Consider the following 10,915-nt stretch of genomic DNA (forward strand, 5'->3'; position numbering starts at 1 on the left):
CAAAGTCCTCCTCCAGGCTTGACCTGCTGCCCATTGATTGCAAAGACACACGGAAAGAAAGGCCTCTCCAAACATTATAACACACAAGTCATTAAAAAAATATCAGTTAAGCACATTTGGCAGGAAAGCAGCTCCCATGATATTTCAATTTCAAAGCATGGGAGACTAGAGAAAATTACTTATTACCGTAATATCATTAACCCCAGTCAGGAACACAGAAATACTAAAAACTTTAACTTTGCATCTCAGTAGGGATGCAGCTCCTGTACAATAGGAGCAGGTGCTCCATTATGTTATGGGGACTGTAACAGAGTGTACAGGAGAAATCCTCAGAACTTAAAAGACCGGATCCAGGCAAGTGGCCCCAGTCCATCTTGAGGAAAGGAATCCTGGTTACAGGGCAGTTCCCTTGAGCAGGAGATTAAAGCTTAGACACAGGGAGGCCCCTGGGAAAGGGAGAGAAGGCAGCTCCTGCTAATTTGTTTGGTTGAAACACTGTGAAGAATAAAGTTTTGTGTAAAAAAAAAGCCAGAATTTAGCATGTATCTGTCCTCTGGCAAGCTACAAACCTCTTGTGCTGTCTTACATAAGGTCATAACATTAGGAGGATTGCAGAGAACAATTCATATAATTGAGTGATATCCTGTTTGCTCAGCTATGTTCCACGTTGTTTATGAATTCAAACAAGAGCAACAGGATATTATATTTCACTCTCAGAACTTAATCATTGGTCTCAATGTGCCACATTCAAATTTTTTTTAAACTCTTTAATAACCTTTCCAATATAACAGCAAGTACAACATGGGACATACTAGTAGCTGCAAAGAATATTGCACACAAAATGTATGAGAAAAGCATATACATACATAAATTCTCAATTAGGACACAGGTCATGTTTATTTATTTATTTATTTATAACTTTTCTATACCAAAGTTCAAATAACAGAGTTAATTATCACTCCGGTTTACATTGCAACCATAAAAAACAGTGACAAAGTTGTCTTACATAGAACAGGGGGAGAGAACAACTTGGATACAGCTTAAGCATGGGGAGTAACGTGTCAAAACTGGTAAGAACTGATAAGAGTTGGCTTTTTGGGGTAACAAGGTATTCCGAAGGAGGGGGTAGGAATGAGGGATTGGAAGGGGGTTGGAAGGGGGGGGAGGGTAGCTGAGGGTTACCATAGATTTAATGAAACTAATATACATATATTAAATAGCTTAGTCAGCGGAAGAAAAAGTGCTTAGGCATCTGAGCTTAGGAAGAGAAGGTCTGTGGAGGATGAGGCAAGGATAAGTGTTATGGGAAGGCTTGTCTGAATAGTAGCGTCTTAAGTCTCTTCTTGAATGTAATTGGGCATTGTTCCAGCCTAAGGTCCGGTGGGAGCAGGTTCCACTGTTTGGGGCCTGCGGTGGAGATGTCTCCATGTTATGTCTGCAATGTCTCTCACCTGCTGACTCCAGTGGGTCAACAGAGGGCTAGTTTTCCAAAATGTAGCAATAGTGAATCTGACAGCCAATACATGATGACCAACTAATGTGATTTTTTCAGGGGAATCCCAGATCTTGACCATTTACCCAATAAACCCAGCTCAGACCCAACAAAAACCACATACCCCAGGATATTAGCAATCTCCTGCGTGACCTCAGTCCAAAAATAGCGTATGCTTTGACAGTGCCGCTACATATGTGTGAAAGAGCCAATAGCTCCACCGCCTCTCCAGCAACCAATACTTGCCCAATACTTGCATAATATTCTGGAGTTCTGTACATTCTATGTAAAAGCCAAATCATTAGGGCCACCTGTTTAACAAAAATGGAACTCTTATGTGCATCCTACCAACTATATGTGTCCAGTCTCTTATCAGTCAGCTGCAGATTCAGGTCCTTATTCCAAGCGTCAATAAGGGTCTGCAAAGTTGTTGGATTTACCAACAAGCAGACCCTTATACGCTAAGGCCACCCCCCATCTATGAAAATCTGGGTCATGAATGAACTTCTCTAGGCCATTCAATGGCCGCAAAGGATCAGATACACTCAGGCGCTCTACACAGCCTGTTGTACTTGAAAATACTGAGCATACCCATCTGGACTAATATCAAAGTCATCCACTAACTTCTGAAAAGCTTCCCTGCCGTCTTCCCCCTACAGCTGTGCTACAGTTATCAGACCATGCTCTTTCCAGCCCTTAAACAAAGGGGAGGAGGTGCAACTTGACATATTCGAATTGCCATGTATGGGAGAAATGGGGAGGAGATCCACAGGTGATCTATCCAGAAATTTAAACATTTTTCACCACTCGCACAGTGTATGTGCAAAAATAGAGCTATTCCTACTGATCCTATGGGATTGAGGAGAGGTAAGAGGCAAAAAAGAAAGCATCGTAAGTCAAGCGCCTTCCATCTATTCTTTTTCCAGAGCTAGCCAGGAACCGTGAATATCACAAATCCAATGCTGGAAACAGACCAGCCTGGCTGGTTAGTGCAGATAGTGTAGCTGGGTTTAAAAAAGGATTGGATAAGTTCTTGTTATAGTTAGTGAGGTTTGGGTGGACCCTTGGACACTGTGGCAGCTGACCATGCCCATGGGGGGGGGGGGGGGAAGTCCCGTGAGGGGCCACAGGTCAGGCTCAGCTCTGGACACACAAACACAGATAGTTCTTTATTTAGACAGTTTGAGAAACCACCAGAGGTGGCAGTAGGGAGTAGAAGATGTAGCCCGGCTGGGCTAGGATTCCCCAGGGTGCTGGAACAGCGGTTCCTCCGGTAGCAGTGCTGTAGTGGAGAGAACTGAGATAGTGAGTACAATAGACATTCACAGAGTCCCAAATATGGAGAAGCCCCGAGATAGGGAGATTAGTTCTTTATAAAGCTTCTATAGTAATTAGTGAACCCCAAAAATCGTCTCAGGGCCTTCAAGCTGGTAGGTTGGTGTTATGGCCCTGAAGGTGGATCCCTGTTCCAAGGTAGAGTCAGTGCTACCTGAAAGGGAAGCGATCCCTCTAGGTCTCTACCGTCGAAGGGCGAGGCATCCGGCTGTAGTTGTTGACTGAAGAATTCACCCGGGAGCGATCTCCTGCTCTCGGGCCGTCGGCTGCCACTAATAAAAATGGCACCGATGGCCTTTGCCCTTACCATGTGACAGGGTATCCGTGCCATTGGCCGGCCCCTGTCATATGGTAGGAGCACTGGATGGCCCGTGCCATTTTTAAAGATGGTGCCGGCCATCCAGTGCTCCCTCCATGTGACAGGGGCCGGCCAATGGCACGGATACCCTGTCACATGGTAAGGGCAAAGGCCATCGGTGCCATTTTTATTAGTGGCAGCTGACGGCCCGAGAGCGGGAGATCGCTCCCGGGACCCCCACTGGACCACCAGGTACCTGTAAAATGTTTTTGGGGGGGTTGGGAGGGTGAGGGAAGCAAAGGGATTAGTTTTAAAGGGTCGGGTGGGTTTTTTGTTTATCGGCTCGGGCGCAGCCGATAAACAAAACCGCAATCGGGCCCGATGAAAAAAACCCCACATGTGAATCGGAACCGGAATCCGAACTGATTCCGGTTCCGATTCACATCTCTACTGCTTTCCTCCTTATTCTGTTTTAAAAGCTGCTCTATCTCCTTTTTAAAAGTTAGTGCTAGCAGCTTAGTTCCACTCTGGTTAAGGTGGAGCCCATCCTTTCGGAAAAGTCTCCCTCTTCCCCAAACGTTTCCCCAGTTTCTTACAAAGCTGAATCTCTCTTCCCTGCACCATCGTCTCATCCACGCATTGAGACTTCGGAGCTCTGCCTGCCTCTGGGGACCTGCACGTGGAACAGGAAGCATTTCAGAGAATGCCACCCTGGAGGTTCTGGATTTCAGCTTTCTACCTAAAATCCTAAATTTGGCTTCCAGAACCTCTCTCCCACATTTTCCTATGTCGTTGGTGCCCACATGTACCACGACAACCGGCTCCTCCCCAGCACTGTCTAAAATCTTATCTAGGTGACGCGTGAGGTCTGCCCCCTTCGCACCAGACAGGCAAGTTACCAGGCGGTCCTCACGTCCACCAGCTACTCTGCTATCTACATTTCTAATAATTGAATCACCAACTTTGATGGCCGGCCCAACCCTTCCCTTTTTTTCACTCAACGCACTATTAAGCTCTGGAATTTGTTGCCAGAGGATGTGGTTAGTGCAGTTAGTGTAGCTGGGTTCAAAAAAGGTTTGGATAAGTTCTTGTAGGAGAAGTCCATTAACTGCTATTAATCAAGTTTACTTAGGGAATAGCCACTGCTATTAATTGCATCAGTTGCATGGGATCTTCTTGCTATTTGGGTACTTGCCAGGTTCTTGTGGCCTGGTTTGGCCTCTGTTGGAAACAGGATGCTGGGCTTGATGGACCCTTGGTCTGACCCAGCATGGCAATTTCTTATGTTCTTGCTACTTAAGGCTCCTCTATAAGAGCATCAGATGCCTCAGCAATGGATCTCCTGCCTTGCAGTGCATGTTGCCTAGTGTTCCCGATTCCTGTGTTCCTGATTCTTCGTCCAGCCTTGTCTTTTCCTGACTTTCTTGTCCAGTGACTTCTGTGTGTCTTCATCTACCCTTGGCCTGACTCCCCAGATCTTGACCTCTTGCATGGACCTGACTACAATTGACTGCTGCCTGGACCTGTCCCGTTGCTTGGACCAGACCATTCTTGTTAGCCATCTGCTCCGACCTTGGCCTGTCTCTGACTCCCTTAGCCTGCTGCCTGTCTTGACCCTGGTGTTCCTTTTGACTCTAACTTTCTTCACTGCCCTAGGGACCTGTCGTACGTTCTGCCAGATGCCAGAACCCAAGGGCTCAACCTGTGGGGGTGACGGCTGGTATAAGTGAAGCTCCAGACTGTCCCACTACAGGGCGTGTTCACCAGCTGCCAGCGTAGGCCTCGCGGACTCGCCCTCGAGGCTGCGTCAACTATGCCACAGCACAAAGGGATCACACTCTGCTACCCTTCACACATATACTTCATGGTTCCCAAAAAGGAAGGAACATGTCATCCTATTCTGGAACTCAAGCAGGTAAACAATGCTCTGAAGATTCCTAGTTTTCGTATGGAAACTCTTTAGTCAGTAATGGTGGCAGTGAGAAATGGGAAATTTTTTTTACATCTCTGGATCTCTCCGAAGCAGTGGCATACCTAAAGTATTTGGCTCCTGGGGTGGATAATTCTTTTGGCACCCCCCCCCCCTCACACACACACACACACACCGATTCACTTCTCCATCCCTCCTTCCCCCCCTGCCCTTTGATCTCTGGTTCCCCTCTCCCTCACATAGACTCCCTCTCTCTCTTGCACACACTTTCACACACCCCTGCACACAGGCTCCCTCCATTTCTCTCTCACATACACATCTTCACACAGCTCCCTCTCTCACACACAGACATGCTCTAATGCACAGGCTCTCCTAGATACATACACCTACAGACATGCTCTCACACACACACACAAACACTCTCACTTTCTACCCCGCTCTCCATCAGAAGCACAGCAGCAGCTTCCTCCTTCAGCCCCCATGACAGACGGGGACTCTTCATTTTTCTTGAGGCGGCACGGGGGCTGGTGTGGCTCTACTTCCTGCATCAGTGGTGGGGAGGGGGGGGGGCAGCACTATTGCTCTTCCTCCTGCTTCAGGCCGCGACTGCACGACCTTTCCTTCTTCCCGCCCCTGTGGACCCACCACTTCCTGTTCCGTGCCATGGCGGGGCAGGAAGAAGAAAAGGCTATGCAGTTGCCAGTTCCAGACCTGTGGCACTCTAGGTGGCCGCCCAGTGCTCCCACCGCTCACAGCCCAGAGCCCTCCCTCTTCTTCTACCACAAGTGAGATGAGCTCTGCTTGCGGCCGCCGACCTCCCGGCTGGCACCTCCTCTTGGATGTTACCCAGGGCAGTCCGCACCCCTACACCCTCTCTTAGTATGCCACTGCTCCAAAGCTTACCTTAATATTCCCATTTGGCAGAATCATCAGAGGTTTCTTAGATTTGCGGTACTGGGGAGCCATTACCAGTTTTGGGTGCTACCTTTTGGTTTGGCCACTGCTCCCAGGACCTTCTCCAACGTGTTCTACACATGTTCTTCCATTCCTAGATGACTGGCTGGTAACGGCGAAGTCAGAGGAGACCCAATTTTCGACTGCCAGGATAATTCAACTACAGGAGCTGGGATGGATTATAAAATTTACCAAGAGCAAGTGGGTCCCATTGGTGGCTTTCCAATCAAATCTTTCCAGAGGCTTCCCTTGAAGACTCCAGATTGGATCATAACTACTACAGATGCCAGTTTGAGTGGTTGGGAGGCTCACTGTCAGGCATGTTGGTGCAGGGCCATTGGAATGCAACAGAGTTGAAGTAGTCTATCAATTGTTTGGAGACAGCCACACAGTGAGCTCTTCAGTAGCTGTTGCCATTGATACAGGTGATGCTGGTGGGGGTGTTCTCTGACAATGCAACTGAAGTGGTGTATGTTTATCGCCAAGGGGGTATTCAAAGCTTCTTAGTGATGTCAAAAGGCTCTTGTTATAATGGAATTACTTAGCCTGAGTCTGACTATTCTGGCCGAGGATGTATTTAGAAGTTATACCTTTAGTGAACTCAGAGCTCTCACACAGACACACATCACGTGATTGTAACTACTGTGAGAAAAAGTGGTAAGCAGCAGGTGCACAAGATCGGATATGAGGAAGTCACAATTGCAAGAGACAGCCTGGACTATGTTTTGGGAACACTGCATGCATTTCTAATAACATAGTTTCAGATATACAGATAGAAAGGGTATAACTGGCAGAGGGACAGGCCGTAAGTACTGAACTGAACTGAAAAGTAATAATAGCTAGAGGAGAAGAGAGATTGGTTTGTTGTGTGTGTATATATATATTTAGGAATTTTCTTTAGTAATTGTTATCTGATTTTATTTCTTCTCTGTTCTATCCTCTTATTGCTTAAATAAACCTATCAGAAAGACCTGGAACCATGATGTACTGAGTCAGAGTGTGCATGTGGGAAATAATCTCCTGGATATAATTCCAGTAATTGTGTGTGTGTGTGTTTACATTGGGTAAGCCCCAGAAGTCCTTTGTGCATGCAGGTGATAAGCCCCTCAGGTAACTCCCAGTGTAGATCCCAGTGAGATTAAGCCCCCGGGTTCAAATCTCCAGGCAGAATACCAGAGTGCACAGTCAGAACCCAGAACACTTGTTCAGGTGGGTGGAGGTGCATCTGCAGGCATAGTTGACCTCCCACATTGCTGGAGTGGACAACATCCAAGCTGGATCTGGGAGAGTGGGAACTGGTTGATGCTTCCTTCACCTTGATAGTTCAAATGTGGGGTAGGCTGTGTTGGGATCTCATGCCCACTTGCAAAAATTCCAAGAATACCTTGTCCTTCAGTTGAAGAAAATAGTTCAGCAGGCATGGACATAGTCTCTCAGGCTTGGCCACCTCTGGTCATTCTCTATGTTTTTCCACCTTGGCCAATGATAGGTTGAGTCATCTGAAGAATAGACGAACACAGAAGACTGGTGGTATTAGTGGCACCATTTTGCCCCAAGCACCCCTGGTACGGGAATCTCGTGAGACTTACTATGGAGGGGCCACTTCAGTTGGATCAATTTCAGGATATTTTATATCAGCTAGGGATGTGCATTCGTTTTCGACGTATTGGCAATCCGCAACGTGTATGTCCCTATTCGTTGTATTCGTAGGGTCACGAAACGTATGGCGAACCCCCACGAATACAACGTATCTAACAAATAAATCCCCCACCCTCCTAACCCCCCCAAGACTTACCAAAAGTTCATGGTGGTCCAGCGGGGGTCCTGGCGCGATCTCCTGCACTCGGGCCGTTGGCTGCTGGTATTCAAAATGGCGCCGATAGCCTTTGCCCTTATTATGTCACAGGGTCTACCGGTGCCATTGGTCGGCCCTTGTCACATGGTAGGAGCACAAGATGGCCCTGTGATATAGTGAGGGCAAAGGCTATTGGCGCCATTTTGAATACCGGCAGCTGATGACCCGAGTGCAGGAGATCGCGCCAGGACCCCCGCTGGACCACCAGGGACTTTTGGTAAGTCTTGGGGGGTCAGGAGGGTGGGGGGTTGTAGTTAATTAAATTTAAAGGGTTGGGATGGGGTTTTTTTTTTTGGGAAACGAATGCATACGTAAATAATGAACGGATCGGGATCCCCCGAGAATGGATGCAATGGATTTGGCTCCCCACGAATACGAAATCCGAATGGGACGAATCCGTCCCTGCTGCACATCCCTAATTTCAGCATCCGGAGATCATGGTCAATCTGTTTCCTTTTTGTCTTGTGGCTTGGCTAATGAAAGGAAAAGGTTAAGGAACAAAGGTTACTGTTCAGCAATGGCGGCTACCCTTATACAGGTTAGAATGAACATAAGAACATAAGAAAATGCCATACTGGGTCAGACCAAGGGTCCATCAAGCCCAGCATCCTGTTTCCAACAGTGGCCAATCCAGGCCATAAGAACCTGGCAAGTACCCAAAAACTAAGTCTATTCCATGTAACCATTGCTAATGGCAGTGGCTGTTCTCTAAGTGAACTTAATAGCAGGTAATGGACTTCTCCTCCAAGAACTTATCCAATCCTTTTTTAAACACAGCTATACTAACTGCACTAACCACATCCTCTGGCAACAAATTCCAGAGTTTAATTGTGCGTTGAGTAAAAAAGAACTTTCTCCGATTAGTTTTAAATGTGCCCCATGCTAACTTCATGGAGTGCCCCCTAGTCTTTCTACTATCCGAAAGAGTAAATAACCGATTCACATCTACCCGTTCTGGACCTCTCATGATTTTAAACACCTCTATCATATCCCCCCTCAGTCGTCTCTTCTCCAAGCTGAAAAGTCCTAACCTCTTTAGTCTTTCCTCATAGGGGAGTTGTTCCATTCCCCTTATCATTTTGGTAGCCCTTCTCTGTACCTTCTCCATCGCAATTATATCTTTTTTGAGATGCGGCGACCAGAATTGTACACAGTATTCAAGGTGCGGTCTCACCATGGAGCGATACAGAGGCATTATGACATTTTCCGTTTTATTCACCATTCCTTTCTAATAATTCCCAACATTCTGTTTGCTTTTTTGACTGCCGCAGCACACTGCACCGACGATTTCAGTGTGTTATCCACTATGACACCTAGATCTCTTTCTTGGGTTGTAGCACCTAATATGGAACCCAACATTGTGTAATTATAGCATGGGTTATTTTTCCCTATATGCATCACCTTGCACTTATCCACATTAAATTTCATCTGCCATTTGGATGCCCAATTTTCCAGTCTCACAAGGTCTTCCTGCAATTTATCACAATCTGCTTGTGATTTAACTACTCTGAACAATTTTGTGTCATCTGCAAATTTGATTATCTCACTCGTCGTATTTCTTTCCAGATCATTTATAAATATATTGAACAGTAAGGGTCCCAATACAGATCCCTGAGGCACTCCACTGTCCACTCCCTTCCACTGAGAAAATTGCCCATTTAATCCTACTCTCTGTTTCCTGTCTTTTAGCCAGTTTGCAATCCACGAAAGGACATCGCCACCTATCCCATGACTTTTTACTTTTCCTAGAAGCCTCATGAGGAACTTTGTCAAACGCCTTCTGAAAATCCAAGTATACTATATCTACCAGTCCACCTTTATCCACATGAAATCCATGTTGTTGGCCTACATTAGAGTCTGGAAGGTGTTTGAGGCATGATGTGCTTAAATTGGTATTTCTCCCTTCAAGGCATCAATTTCTTTTATTCTTTTCTTTTTCCAGGTTGATTTTCAGAGAGGTCTGGCCTTGAACTCTTTGAAAGTACAAGTTGCAGCCATACCCTCTTTTAGGGGAAGGGTTCAAGGAGGATCCTTGGCCAGTCATCTAGACGTGGCTCGTTTTCTTAAGTGGGTGAAACATCTCCTCTCCGAACGCTTTGTCCTTCCTGGGTTCTGAATTTGGTCATTCAGACCTTGTGCAGGGCTCCATTTGAACCTGTTCAGGATGCGTCTCTTAAGGATTTAACCTTGAAGGCCCTATTTCTAGTTGCCATTTTGTCAGCATGGCATATTTCAGAATTGCAGGCCTTATCTTGCAGGGAGTTTTTCTGATGCTGGCGTACAATTCATACAGTTCCCTCTTTTTTTGGCCAAAGCGGTGTAATCCTTTCATTTGAATCAATCTGTGGAGCCTCCATCCTTTAGATGGAGGAAGTCAAGGGGGAATTTATCTGATCTTCATCTTTTTGATGTTAGAAGGATTTTGCTCAGATATTTAAAGGTATCTAATTCATTTAGGAAATCAGATCATTTATTTGTTCTGTTTCATGGTCATAGAAAAGGTGAGGCTGCCTCCAAAGCCACAATTGCTAGATAAATTAAGGAGGCTATTGGGTCAGCTTAAGTTTCTAAGGTTCTTTCACTGCCCAAGGGCCGTAGGGTCAGGGGCGGATTGACCTATCGGGGGATCGGGCATCCCCCGGTGGGCCGGTCTACCTTGTCACATGGTCTCGACCGCGTGGCTCTTCCTCAGCCCAGCCTCAGCCTTTCAGTCAGCCCCTGCCGGAGGCCAAGCCGGCGGGGGCTGAAGAAAAGAAGATCAGCCAGTGCGGGCCGAAGAAATGAAGATGGGAACCTCCAAGCCAGCCCCCGCCGGAGAAATTAAAATCGAGGCCAGCGGCAGCCGAAGAAAAGAAGCCTCAAGCGGGGGCTGGCTGGGCGGCGCCCATCTTCTTTTCTTCGGCCGCCGCCGGCCTCGATTTCAACTTCTTCGGCCCCTGCCGGAGACAGCCGGCCCCCGAAGGCCGGCGGGGGCCAAATAAATTAAAAGAGGCCAGCGGCGGCGGAGGCTGAAGCAAAGAAGATGGGCGCCTCCCAGCCAGCCTCAAGCGG

The sequence above is a fragment of the Rhinatrema bivittatum genome, chromosome 8 (genome assembly GCF_901001135.1).
Source record: "Rhinatrema bivittatum chromosome 8, aRhiBiv1.1, whole genome shotgun sequence".
Taxonomy (NCBI): domain Eukaryota; kingdom Metazoa; phylum Chordata; class Amphibia; order Gymnophiona; family Rhinatrematidae; genus Rhinatrema; species Rhinatrema bivittatum.